Below are 14,642 nucleotides of genomic sequence, written 5' to 3'. Positions count from 1 at the left end.
GGGCAGCCAAGACCACATAGGGAGACATGTCTCCCACAAAAAAAGATTCTGGGAAACTTCATCATGCTTGATATAACTATGCCCACCCATTCCAAAGCTTCTACAACAAAATGAACTTAGTCAAGATAAAAATGTGTACAGATCCTAACAAAAAGGATCAGGAAATAGTTTCACATCTTGGTACTTTATTATTTGTATAATTTCCTAAACTGATCCCACATCTCATCTCATAAACGTTTATATCCAACAAGAAAAATTATGTGGTCATCACGGTATGGTACAAGTTGTACTCATGTATTTCAAAGTTTAGAAATTCAAAGACTTCCAGTGAAGAGGAGAAACATTTCCAAAATACACACCTTAATGATCAATGACTAACCTAGTCTTTGAATGACTGACAGTGCTTGTGATCAGACATGAATGCTTGTATTTGAATACTCATTTGTTTTACAATTAGAGGTATTAAAAATAATATATACCATAAAATGTTAATTGAGTGGCATCAAGGAAAAGATAACGAGATTGTTACCTTTGTCTTTTCACGTTTGGCTTCAGTTGCTGGGAAAGCAGATTGATGGGTTTAAGAATGTCATTCTGCTGAATACTCTACCTGATAGTCTCAAATAACGCGTTGGCTGCCTGCTGCTTCTCTGACAAAAATGACAGTTTCTTCTCCGAATCTAAAGAACAACACATGGAAAGCAAGTTTCCCAACAGTAACAAGGTTTCCAGAGCTATGTCATCTCGAGTTGTCTATTTAAAATCACCTCCCATTTGCCAGTAAAACCATGTGACAATGTGCTCACTAAAACATATTTCCAGCTTTCTTTAAATAGAGTAACCCTCTTGCCTTTTCTCAGACTTACAGCTTCTTCCTAGAGGCTGAGGTGTGATGTACTATATATATTCCAGAAACTGTAGTGGGACCAAGGAGCAAACTTTACTGATTGTAAAAGTGAATACAACAGAAGGAGCCAGAACTATCAATGATAAAGGAATTGCTTAGAAACTACCCAGTTCATGAATTTTCACTAGAAAATAAAAATCAAAGGCTGGGCAGTAGTGGCACACCTTTAATCCCAGCACTCAGGAGGCAGAAGCAGGAAGATCTCTGTGGGTTCAAGGCCAGCCTGGTCTACAAATCGAGTTCTAGGACAGGTTCCAAAGCTACACAGAGAAACCGTGTTGGAGGGGGAATTGAGTTGAATCACATGCATAAATTTTAAAAGTGTGTGCTTAGGGACTGGAGAGATGGCTCAGCAGTAAAGAGCACTGGCTACTCTTCTAGAAGACCAGGGTTCAATTCCAAGCACCCACATGGCAGCTCAAAACTGTCCAGGAGATCTGACACCCTCACACAGACACATGTGGGCAAAACACCAATTCACATAACATAAAAATCAATAAATCATTAAAAAAAGTGTGTGCTTAGTATGGGGAAAAGGCACTTTGATGTAGATATTTCAGGTTTTGACCAGGAACTTTTGATGTTGTCTGGGCTGACCTAACCTTGTGATCTTCCTATCTCAGCTTTCTGAGTGTTTGAACTATGGGCATATGCCATCATACACAGCTAAGGAATTTCTGTGCTAGGGACTTAACTCAAGGCATCTTGTGTTAGGGAAGTGCTCTGCTTGTACCTGAAGTCCTCAAATTTTAAAATTATATTATGTGCATGTGTATGTACATGTCTTCACAGCTGTCCTTGAATCCAGAAAAGGGTGTCTGATATCATCTGGAGCTGGAGTTACAGATGGTTGTGCACTGCCTGACCACTCACTTGATGTGGCTGTTGGTAACTGAATGCCAAACAATTACTCTACTCTTACTGAGTCATCATTCTAGTCCCTCCATTTTTTTTAAAATAACAGTTATTGAGACACAATCACTAAGTCAAGCAATTCATCTAAAAAAATTCTTTTGGAGATGTTATTTTGTATATTTCTTTTATTGGTTGATGAATAAACACTGATTGGCCTGGCAGGAAGATAGGCGGGGCTAGGAGACAAGGAGAATTCTGGGAAGTGTAGGCAGAGAGGAGTAGTCATGTGAGCCCGGGAAGAGGACTCCAGTCAGGCATTCTCCAATAAGATAAAACCATGTAGAAATACATAGATTAGTAGTTATGGGTTAATAATTAAGACAGAGCTAGCTAGAAAGAAGCCCAAGTGACTGGCCAACAGTTTCATAATTAATGTAAATATTATGTGTTCATTTGGGGCTGACACAGCTGTGGGACCAGGCTGGCGGGAAGAACAATCCATAACACTTTTGTGCATGTGTGTTCATACATGCATGCATGCCCATGACATAACATACATGTGGAGGTCAGAGGACACCTTTCAGGAATTGGTACTTTCCTTCCACCATGTGGATCCTGGGGTTAGTTATAGAGGTGAGTGCCAAGCCATCTCACTAGTCTTTTGTTTTGTTTTGTTTTGTTTTGTTTTGTTTCTGCCCTATGGTAGGGATATGAAGCTCACCTACAATTATTTTTATTATCCCCTTTTTCCTAAAACAAGTCTCCTTTCCTCTTAGGCTTTTTCTGTCTTCTCTAACCTTGCCTCCCCTTTCTTCCCTCTCTTCCTCTGTCCATTTCTTTTTTCTCATTATAACCTTTACTCTAAAGTTTGTAACTTCTTTTTGCCGTTTTCTTTTCTATGGTTATCAGTAGTAGTTCAGAAGCTGGCTTCAATTGAGTTGAAGTGTATATCTATGCCTGATTTCATATGATGCTGTTGTTATCATGGTTATTTTTTCCACCTGAGCAGTACTGAAGATTGAGCCCTGAAGGAAATACTGCTCACTAAAACCCCTAAACAAAACTGGTAAAGATATCCATATGTAAATTTTAACATAAAAACAAGAAACAACAAGATGACAAAGGCCAGTAATCCCAGCACTGGAAGTCTGATTTAAGAGACTCCAGGAAGATGGCAAATCAGTTATCCTGTTATATAGAACAATTTGCTGTCTTCAAGGACAACAGAAATACACCACACAACAAAATAAACAAAGAATCCCCAAAGTACTATGAATCCCCCCAAAGCTTTAAGTTTTCAATTACCAAACTCAAGACATTAAGATGATAAAATGCTAGATGAAAAATATCCAAGTTTATCTCTGAAACAGATCAATGTTTTCAAAGAGAATACAAATAGAAGATGAAAGGAAATAATTTTCAGGAGATAAGAAAGTCAGCAATATAGATGAGAAAGTTGTAAATATGAATTCATAACTGAGATTAAAAAAAACAAAACTAGCAATGATAGAGATGAACTCAGGCAAATTACAAACACAAAAGAAAGCATCCTGTCAGCAGAGAAGGATCAAACAGAAGAAAGAATATCAAGGATAGGAAAAAGGTTGAAGAAATGTTGCATCCAGATACCAATGAAGGATAAAATAAAATAAAGACATTAAGATAGCTCAGCAGATCAAAGTGCTTACTGTGTACTCCTAAAATGCAGAGAAATGAATATCCAAGCACAACAGGCATTCAGAACCCAGACAGACAATAATCATGACATATTTTACTCGAAATGCTGACTACAGAAAAAAAAAGTAACCCCCCTTACATGCACTTACACACACACACACACACACACACACACACACACACACACACACACACACACACACCTCAAATAGCCAAAGTGAGAAAGAAGACTTAGAATAAATAAAGATCACTCAGTATATTTTGGTCTGGACCACATGGCAACTACTGCTGCTTAACAAAGTCCCTGCATTTCAATACTGAAGACCACACTTCTCCAGCACCTTTTAACTTTCATGTTTAATGATTCTCACTATTAATGCCTTTCCCTTTGGGAAATTTTGTGTGGGCTTTGGTAAAGGATAAAAATGGAACAATGATACTCTATCTAAACAAAATAATTCATTGGGAAAAAATCCACACCACCTCTGACACAGAATTCCATTGTGCCCTCCTAGTTACACCAAGAACAGGAAAGTTAGAGATTTACTAGACATACCTGACCCCATGGATGAAATGCCTACACTTTAAATCCAGAGCCTGAGGCCATTAAAGACAAGAGTTCAGTTAATATAGAGAAACCAGAATGGTACAGTATAATGGGAAAAGAGAAAGACTCAATCAAGACCCTTCCTTTTGGGAGCATTGTGAGGGGAACAGGCCCATATAGTTAAGACTAAGACATAGTAGTGTTTGCTCCCTAGAAGAAGTCCTTTTCCAAGATCAGGCATTTGGATAAGGGTCTCCATTCCCTCTGGGGATTAAGGAAATTTCCTGTTTGATAAAGCAGTAATTCTCCTTATCTCAAGAAGAACTTGTGGCCCTTTCATTAACATGTGACTGGTGAATATTAATTTGTTAAGGTCAAAGGTAGCTTCCCAATCCCCAAGCTCAAACTAGCTCACACCCCTTCTCTCCCGTTTAATCCTATGTGCAAGTAGACAGTATAAAAGGTGTATTCCCCTTTCAAATTAACACTGCTGCAGCCAACCTGATTCACCCTCAGATCATGTCTGTTATCCCCTCTGCCCCAACTTCACACATACTCTTTGGGATCTGAACCCCACCACTGAAAGAGATCTCCAGCAATATTTTTTTTATTTATTGTGTGTGTGTCTGTGTATACACGTGTATATATATGTATACACGTGTATATATATGGGGGCCATGATATGTTTGGAGTCAGAAGTCAACTTTAAGGAGTCTCTTTTTTCTACCATGTGGGTCCCAGGACTGGACTCTGATGGCCAGGCTAGATGACAGAAGCTTTACCTGTTCAATCATACTGCCAGCCCTGTTTAATCTTTATTTTAATTTTTTGGTTTTTCAAGACAAGGTTTCTCTCTGTTGCCCTCGCTGTCCTACAGAACTCACTCTGTAGACCAGGCTGTCCTTGAATTTAGAAATCCACCTGCCTCTTCCTCCCCAACCCCCCACCCTCACACCCCAAGTACTGGGATTATAGGTGTGCACCACTACAGCCTGGGTCTGCTTTGTCTTTTTTATAGACAGGGTCTCATTATGTAGCCTTGACTGGCCTGAACTCACAGAAATCCACTGGCCTGTGTCTCTTGAGTCCTGGGATTTAAGGAATATGCCAACAAGCCCAACCCTGTTGTGTCTTCAACTCCCTTTTACTTACTCAAGTTCCTCCATGAGACATACAGAGGTTCTCCTGGTTCCTGATGAAGGTTGATATTATCCCACAACAATTGTATATACACAAGTTTGCTGTCCTGGGACAAAGATGACAGAGGAAGCTATGAACAAGATCAATAAAATTACTTTCCCAAATAAAGTGTTATCAGTAATAAGAAAACCTAGTGAGGTTTTTGTTTTTGTTTTTGTTTTTGTTTTTCAAATTCTAGACCCAAAAGTCTGGCAAGTTTTAATTCTTATTAATGCCTTATGATAAACTGCCTTGCTATTTTCAGGCACATAAGTTTTGTTTTTCTGACATTAAAAGACTGGATGAATGATCTGGTAAATGGTACAAAGGTACAGGAGAGGCTAACCATCATTACAGCAAATTCTAGAAAGACATGGTATGAGAGTGTCTATAAATTTACAGGGTAACTTTTTCAGTCACTACTTGTTAAAATAAGCAAGTCAAATTAGAATGTATAATACTTTATAATACTTTAGGAAAGACTGTTATGTGCTGAGTATTTGGGCCTGGTTTCTCCCAATGTACAGTATTATGAAAGTATGTAAAAAATGCAGTTGTCTGTTGTCATCAGTGATCCCAGGAAGAGCTTTAGGAGGCAGGGGCTGGAGGTGGCTTTAGTTTGATCACTAATGAGGCATTTACTTTACATAAATTACTTAGCTTTCTTTGCTTTTAACTTTATTAACTGAAAATTATGGATAAGACCATATTATCTTCAAATAAGATAGTTGTGCATATTTCAGGAGACACAATGTCAGCTGATGGTAAAAGCTTTTTTTCTAGCCACCTGTGCAGCTAGACAGAGCAACCTAAGTCCAGACCATATCGATACACACATGTAGAAATACTATGTACAACTCCATGAGCTCTAAGAGAGAAGACACTCTCTTGGCTATCAGTTTTCTCCTCTCTGCTGTCTGGGATATGACTAATAGCCTGAAGACAGAAGTCATTCATCCTGGACCAGAACACCTTAAAAATAGAGATCATATACAGCTAAGAAAAACAAAACAAAACACAAGGCTCTCAGATCCCAAACACTGTACCACCTCCTCCTAAGTCTTATCTACTACTTTCAGTAGTAGATATACATTCAGTAGCTTGAAGCTCAGCCTCATTCAAACTACACCAGTGTAATCCAAGCATACAAGGCAGTATCTCACCTGCACACCTTCATTACAATGCTCAGATGTGAGAATAAGTCCTGGCAAGTTGCTAGGAAGGTCCAAACGTCTGAAATACCAAACCAGGTTCCAGAAAATGATTGGATGTTGATTGATGAAAGAGGATGTATGAATAACCTGATCGCCTTCATTTTCTAGCAGAGATTCAAGTTCCTTCCGAAGCACTAGAGGACTCAAATAGGGCACAGACACAGGCGGAGGATTGGGCCTTTTTCCTAGATGGTGCTTTAAAAATACATAAAAAGTAGACATTATTTAATTCTGTATGTTTGCCACTACTTTGCAGTGAGAGTCTCTATCCTGTTAAAATTGTATTTCAGGCTTACTATATGCAGCAAATATGCTAATGAACAAAAGCAAAGAAAGCCACTAAGTTATGCTTAAGCTAAATCATTACAGGAGAAAATAATCAATATTTCAATGGACTCTTTAAATAAATATAACAAAATAGTTTTGTTTTGGTTTTGTTTTTTTTGAGACAGGTTTTCTCTATGTAGCTTTATAGACTTGGCTGGCCTCAAACTCAAGAGATTTGCCTGCTTCTGTCTCCCAAGTATTAAAGGTGTGCAGTACTACTGCCCTACAAATACCTTATGCATTTATTTTTATTTTATTTTATGTGCACATTTGTTTATGTGAGGGTGCCAGATCCCCTGGAACTATAGTTTTGAGCTATCATGAGAATGCTAGGAATTGAACCTGGGTCCTCTGGAAGAACAGCCAGTGCTCTTAACCATTGAGCCATCTCTCCAGCCCCAAAATAGATGTTTTTTTTTCTTTTGGTTTTTCGAGACAGGGTTTCTCTGTGTAGCTTTGGAGCCTATCCTGGCACTTGTTCTGGAGACCAGGATGGCCTCGAACTCACATAGATCTGCCTGCCTCTGCCCCTCAAGAGCTGGGATTAAAGGCATGCACAACCAACGCCCGGCTTATTTCCAAGTTTTTATGAGAAAGTTAATTTTAGAAAAAAATTAAAACAAAGCAAAATACCAGAGCTTACCAAGCTTCCAGACTCAAATGCTAATCTGTAAGGTTTCAGACTGTGGGAACCTCTAGTAGTTAAAGGGAATGGGTCCAGTTGTTTTTTTTATGCTTTATTTTCCAGGTGGTGGTAATGCAGGTGTTTGATTCCAGTACTCAGGAGGCAGAGGCAGGTGGATCTAGGTGAGTTCAAGGCCAGCTTGGTCTACAGATCAAGTGCCAAGAAAGGCTCCAAAGCTAAAGAAACCTTGTCTGGAAAAACCACAAAAAAGACTTATTTTTATGTTATGTGCACTGGTGCTTTGCCTGCATGTCTGTCTGTCAAAGTGAGGGCTTTGGATTCCCTAGAGGTGAAGTTACAGGCATTCTAAGCTGCCATGTGCTGGGAATTGAACCCAGATTCTCAGGAAGAGCAGCCAGTGCTCTTAATCACTGAGCCATCTCTCCAGCCCCCATGGATCTAGGTGTATCAACAAACAAATTATGAGGAGAAAAAAGGCGCCTACAATTTAAAAACTGAAGTTTACCAACCAATTGCAAGGGCTAAACTTTACTTCATTCACCCTGATGCCTAAAACTACACCCTACCCCATATAAACGTTTGACACTACTATAATGACTAAAAGTCAAGATAAAGACAGAATATCTAATGACTACCTGTTTTGTGGTATGATAATAACATTGTGATTATATTTGTTAACATCATCATGTACAGATATATGCTGAAATATTTACCCATAGCATATATGTTGTTTGAAATTGCCTTCAAAATAATCTAGGTATAGAAAACTGAATAAACTTGGTGGTGCACGCCTTTAATCTCATCACTGGGAGGCAGAGGCAGTTTGAGGCCAGCCTGGTCTACAGAGTGATTTCCAGGACAGGCTCCAAAGCTACAGAGAAACCCTATCTTGAAAAACAAAACAAAACAAAACAAAAACCAAGAAAATAAGTAAAAATGAATAAAGATGTGCCTGAAAGAATGGCCATAAGCTGAAAATTAATAAAGTTTAAACACTACGTCAAGAGACTTATTAAACAAAGTTGGTTGTGGTAGTATACATTACTTGGGAGGCAGAGGCAGGAGGATCTCTGTAACTTTGAGGCCAGCCTTGCCTACACTGTGAGACTTTGTACATTATTGAAAATTTCCATATTAAAAAGTCTAACGTAGGTATGATGGCACATGCCTGTAATCCCACATGTGGAGACCAAAGTTTGCCACTGGGTATTTCCCTCAACCATTCTCTACCTTATTTTTGAGACAAAGTCTCTCACTGAACCTGAAGCTCACCAATTCAGCTTGACTGACTGCCTAGCAGGCCCAAGGATCTTCCTGTCTCCATCTACATGGTGTCTGGATTACTAGGCATGCACCATGATATGTTGTTTCTTACACCGGGGCAGGGATCTGAACGCAAGTTCTCATGTTTGTGCAGCAGCACTTTAATGGCTGAGCCATCTCCCCAGCAAGACAGGGTGTCTTGCTATGTAGTTCTGCCAGGCCTAGAACTCACTATGTAGCACAAGCTCACCTTAATCTTTCTGTCTCAGCTTCTTGAGTACTGGAAACACAGGTGTGAGTTACCAAAAAAAAAAAAATTGTACCTATCACTTTTCATGTGATACCATGAAATTATGGAGTGTTCCAAGTCATATTACAAGAGTATTCAGTATGATTACAATGATACATACCACATCTTCTTGCAGACTATTTGGAAGACTAACTGTTGAAATGCCGTGAAATGGTCGCTGGGAGAAGTCAATATTTTGCAAAGGACCTCCAACACTATGACTTTGTGTCAATGATGCATTTCGTTTAGATAAACTATTAGGCACTGATGAAATTTTCACACTTTGAACATCAACACTGGTTTTCTTTATTTCATCGCTTAAAAAAATTTAGTAATGCTGTTAGTCATGAAAACAATTGAAATCTAGAGAGGTAAAGAATTTTCTACAATGGATTTAATGTCCTGAATCACCTGAATTGACATCTGTTAAGAATTAAATGTGATGCTGGAGAGATGGCTCAGTGGTTAAGAGCACTAACTGCTCTTCCAGAGGTCCTGAGTTGAGTTCCCAACAAACATATGGTGGCTCACAACTATCTATAGTGTGGTCTGATGCCCTCTTCAGGCATAAATGTGAACTTGTATATAGAGCACTCATACATAAAATAAATAAATCTTAACAAAAAAAATCCAGTTAAATGTGAAGCTAGAGTGTGGCTCAATGGTACAGCACTTGCCTCCCATGTGAGCCCTACCATTCATTCTCTTCCATCCTTCTCCCCATAAAATGAGTAAACATTGTCCACGCATTTTCAAAAGCTGGTCAGATAGTTGACTAGTAAAGAGTGTAAGTGCCTATTCAGTTGCTTTATTCAAACATTATTTCATCTTTATTAGCAAAATCTCAAAGAAGTACTCAAATGTATGCAAATACAGATTTGCTGAGAGGCATTTAATTTCTACCAGGCCACGATCCAACTAAGAACAGAGACATGATCTGATTAACATTGGCTGTGGACAGGGATGGACAGGCTCTCACTGATTGGCACAGATTGGCCTTGAACTTGCAATCTCCCTCAGACAGACATGCACCTCCAAGCCCAGCTAGGTGACAGTTAGGTGGGGAGAGATGAATGGTTTCTAACTGAGCAGCGAGTGCCAGTTGGCCTTGTTGGCCAAGTACTGTACCCTCAGAAGGTTCTTTCCTTCTGTCGTCACTCATTGGTTGCAGAAGCTGAGATGGTAAAGCGTCCGACTTTGGAGGCTGCAAAGGCCTGGGTTTTAGGTTTAGATGGAATTTTTATTCCACAACTAACGAAGGATCATGAGGTTTAAATTCCGTCTTGCAAATCATCACTTGCTCTTGGCAAGTGAGGGGGAAGAAAAAAGCTGTTTCAGGCAGATGTTCATCTGAAGTCATTAATTTACCATGTCTGCCGTCAGGATCAAGAATTCTTACTGAGTCCTTTCATTCTTTTCCTTAACTTCTTAGAAGGTGATGGGGGCGGCGGAGTTAAAGGGAGATCAGGATATTGGGAGGAGACCTGGATTCCTAGCCTGGGCTCTAGTCCCAGCCTTGCCATTTGTAAGTTGGACAATCTTGAGGGAAGTCACTCTACTTTGAATCTCAGATGACTGAGGATGTAAAAGTGTGCCCTTTGCACGATTGTTTTTATGAGTAGAGAAGATAAAGAACTTGAAAGGGCAGACAATATCCCTCAGGATTATTTTTCTAATAATGAACCTGTGTTGACAAATTATTAGCATAACATTATTATATGAATTGGAATGTAGTCTTATTGTCATCAGGCTTATATTTGGGCATTATAGGATGCTGTATCTACAACACTGCTGTATCACAAGGGAGTTTCCTCTTCATTTCTCCCTCTGAACTATGACAGAACATATCTGCACACATGCAATTACTCTCTCCATAGTTTTTCTCTCCTTGTCTCTAAATGAAAATTTCCTACAAAGTGACAGCTTTATTCATCTTTAGGTACTGGATGTTATCACTATCTTTCTCTACAATCAGGCATGATGTCACAAGTATTGTTCTCTCTTCCTAGATAAAAATTTTGGATACAAGACTTAAGTTTTCCATTTTATGGCAACTCCATGGAAATCTGTTTTGCCTTTACCCTAGGACTGGGTATGTACTTCTTGCCAGTTTCTCTTGTTACTTCATTGGCAATAGGTCTTAAAGTTGTGTGTTCTTACTTTTCTGTCTCTTAGTGCATACTTGATATATGCTCTCTTTGTATATAGTTTTGAATCAAGGCTAATTTTTATATAATAAAAGGGGAATTGTAGTGAGAGATGCAACCAGACTCACTTATGGCATTGATCATGCACGTTTGGGCATGGTCACCGGTGTGTTCTTGAGCAGGTGGTATTTGATCTGGGGTTCAGGACAGGCTTGCTCTCTTTTGGTTTGCTTTGGGTGATGGAGAACATCTGGGTATGAATCCTTATAGCTAGAAATTTTGGATTAATCAGTTTCTTATGCAAGTGACTACTCCCAGATAAAATTAACCTATAATTAACCCAGACACATGTATCTTAATCTGAACATCTACATATGTTTTCTCTTAATTTTATGTGATATATTCTGTGTTTCTTTATTTTTTTGTTTCAATGTACCTCTGCCTTCTAACTTCTGGGATTAAAGAAGTCACCACCTCCCGGCTCAGCTTTCTTAATCAGCAGAGTGCACCTTCCTCAGGGATATTGCCATTCTCAGTGGAAGAACCTTCCCACAACCATCACCATATGACACAATTTGTCACAGACACTGAAACTAGCCCCTGTGATCTGGTCAACACATCAACTGCATTTCCATCAGATGACACTTGCTTATGTCATTTTAAGAATTGAAGCAGCCGGGTGTTGGTGGTGCACACCTTTAATTCCAGCACTCAGGAAGCAGAGGCAGGTGGATCTCTCTGAGTTTGAGACCAGCCTGGCCTACAAGAGCTAGTTCCAGGACAGCCTCCAAAGCAACAGAGAAACCCTGTCTAGAAAAACCAAAAAAAAAAAAAAAGAATTGAAGCAAACTGGGGAAGAGAACAATATAGGAGAGTATTTTAAAAATCCAATACCAATGTATTAACCATAAAAACCAACTAAGAAGCAAAATCACAAGCGATAATGACAGGGAAAACATGAAAACACAGATACGCAAAGAAATGAAGAGGGAAGACTCTAAGATCAAGGGGAGAAAAGTAAACTTGTTTTCCCATAGAAAGTCCACAAACTAACAAATTCCCAAAGAACTCATATGCAGTAAATTCTCAGAATACAAAATTAGGTAAAGTTTCCTCATTTTTAGAGAAACTGTAATTTAATTTATAATTAAATTACAATAAATAAAACCACACAAAATTAATGGCACCGCTGATAAAACGAGACACCAAACAGACCTGTAATTATAAAACTGCCCTTTAAATAGGAATTAAAAGATTACAGTCAAAATAAAAATTCAAAGAAATCAATGGCCAGCATTCTCCCTGTAAACTCCAATCCCCTCAATTGGCAATAGGAGAAAATGGGTTGGGAATGGAAGGCTGTTTCACCAGAAAGTGAGATATTTGCTTAAAGCATTCTGCTGTTTGAACTTTGGAGGATATAGCTCTGAGTGCTAAATGCATTTCATTCCCCTATGATGAAGAAAATAATTTCTATTAGAATAAGGTGGACAACATATGGTTTTCTACAATTGTTGATTGAATGCAATCAATTCCTCAGAGTGAGGAAATGAAAACTTTTAAAAGCAAGTTCAAAATTAACAGTTTTTTGGAGATCCACTGTGGGATATGTATTTTACAACAGGAAAGGCAAATTTGTTTTGCTACAACTTCTTTGTTAACAGCATATATCCACTGGTGGTTTATGTTAAAAGAGGATCCATCCTGGCAAAGAGTTTTCATTCCATATAAGCTGTTTGAATTTAAGAAAGACTCCTTGTGACAGGGTTCAACCAGAAGGTATTTTATAAGGAAAAGGGATGATAACATGGGGAAAGGGGGAGGAGAGACCAGGCTTCAGGGACAGGAGCAATAGGAGAGAGGGAAGCGGGAGAGAGAGAGAGAGAGAGAGAGAGAGAGAGAGAGAGAGGCGACAGACACAGAGAGGGAGAGAGGGATTGCAGAATCGGAGATGGGCAGGGCCCTTTTAAAAAGGAACACAGTGAAAAAATACTGGTGGCCTTCTTAGTAGCTGAAGCTGAAGGCATATCCTGTCAGAAACCCAAGTACAGGATAGTACAGATGGCTGAATACTAACAACTGTCATCAGTAAGTCTTTATTTTGGCATGAGGTTATGCTTTGGAAAATTTAATAGGGATAGAAGATTGCAACTCTAACTACTTAGGCTGATGGAGATTTACAGAGAAAAACTATATTTTAGAGTATATGTTATGATGTAGATATAAATACATTATAATGTGTGACTTATTTTATTTGTTTATTTATTTGGTTTTTTGAGACAGGGTTTCTCTGTGTAGCTTTGGAGCCTATTCTGGCACTCGCTCTGGAACTAGGCTGGCCTCGAACTCACAGAGATCCGCCTGCCTCTGCCTCCCGAGTGCTGGGATTAAAGATGTGCACCACCAACACCCGGCTTGCTTCAATGCCTGGCAATGTGTGATTTATTATAGTACATTATAATGCATACTGTTAGAGATACATGTAAAAGATATATCAGTACCACAGTCCTCACACATAAAAGCACGTAGAACACAAATACAAAAAATGGGAAAAACACAAATGCACACTGTGAATGATAGCTATTTCTTTCCTTCTGAGCAAGCTTCCTCAGAGGAAGGCCACATATGCTTCTATGGAGGACCAGAAAGAATTTTTTTGACAAGTCATTACTGCTGTCTATTTCAAGGCTATGACATTACTGTACAGAATTTTATTTTTAAACTTTATGTATATGTGTATTTGTCCACATTTGGATGTTTGCAGTACCTGAAGAGGCCAGCACAGGGAAACAGTTCCCTTGGACCAGAAGTTGCAGGAGATGTTTAGCAACCAATGTTTCTAGAAATATAATCTATGTCCAATGCAATAATACCCAATGCTCTTTATTGCTAAGCTCACTTTCTAGCCAAATTTTTATGTAACATTTATTTTTATCCATTTTATTTAAAATATATGGCATCACTTTCTTCTTCTTTCCCAATTTATTCCCTTCTTAATTCTTTTAAGTAGGTGTGAATAAAGTATTTGCAAATATGTGCAGAACGTCTGCTGAGTAGATTTCTGTTTATTGTTTTATGGTTTCAGCATTGAACATGCTGTTTTTAATAGAAAAATAGGGAGATGATTCCTGCCTGATACTATCTGGAACAGTGATGTAGACATAAGATAAGTAATTCATCCTTGGGTCATAATAGTTTTAGATGGAAGGTAAGTGATATACACAGCTAAGAAACAGAAGTAAGCCATATATTAAAAGTTTTTCCATCTGAAAGCCTACCCAAAGTCTCAGATTCTGCCTCTCCAGCAAGATGTTCAGAGAAGCCATAAATATTGCTACAGTAGATAGAATCTTATCTGGAAGAATCAGTCTTTTCCCAAATGAAATTCATTTGGAATTTAGAATTTCATGGTCTCTACTCTTTCACTAGATATTAATCAATGGGGGTGATTGAATGTCATATAGAACAACCTTATTCCTGTTAATCAGGAGGGTACCAGTGATTGCTGGTGTGGACTGAGAAGCCTTACAGTCCCAGTAGGGACTGCGGGTACTGTCACTGACAACAGCATGAGTTGCCAAAAACTAAAGA

The 14,642-nt window shown here is 38.8% G+C and overlaps 1 long non-coding RNA gene across 1 annotated transcript; it reads right to left on the bottom strand.

Annotated features, from left to right (window-relative positions):
• Positions 1-635: 635 nt before the first annotated feature.
• Positions 636-9,097, bottom strand: LOC113838281. The gene is made up of 4 exons (XR_003488644.2): positions 9,026-9,097; positions 6,329-6,574; positions 5,139-5,256; positions 636-680 (listed from the first exon to the last, which is right to left on the bottom strand). It is a non-coding gene; the product is annotated as an uncharacterized LOC113838281 (long non-coding RNA).
• Positions 9,098-14,642: the final 5,545 nt, after the last annotated feature.

The sequence above is a fragment of the Cricetulus griseus genome, unplaced genomic scaffold (assembly GCF_003668045.3).
Source record: "Cricetulus griseus strain 17A/GY unplaced genomic scaffold, alternate assembly CriGri-PICRH-1.0 unplaced_scaffold_1, whole genome shotgun sequence".
Classification (NCBI taxonomy): Eukaryota; Metazoa; Chordata; class Mammalia; order Rodentia; family Cricetidae; genus Cricetulus; species Cricetulus griseus.
The sequence above is the reverse complement of the archived record's forward strand: the minus strand, read 5'-3'. Positions and strand labels throughout refer to the sequence as shown.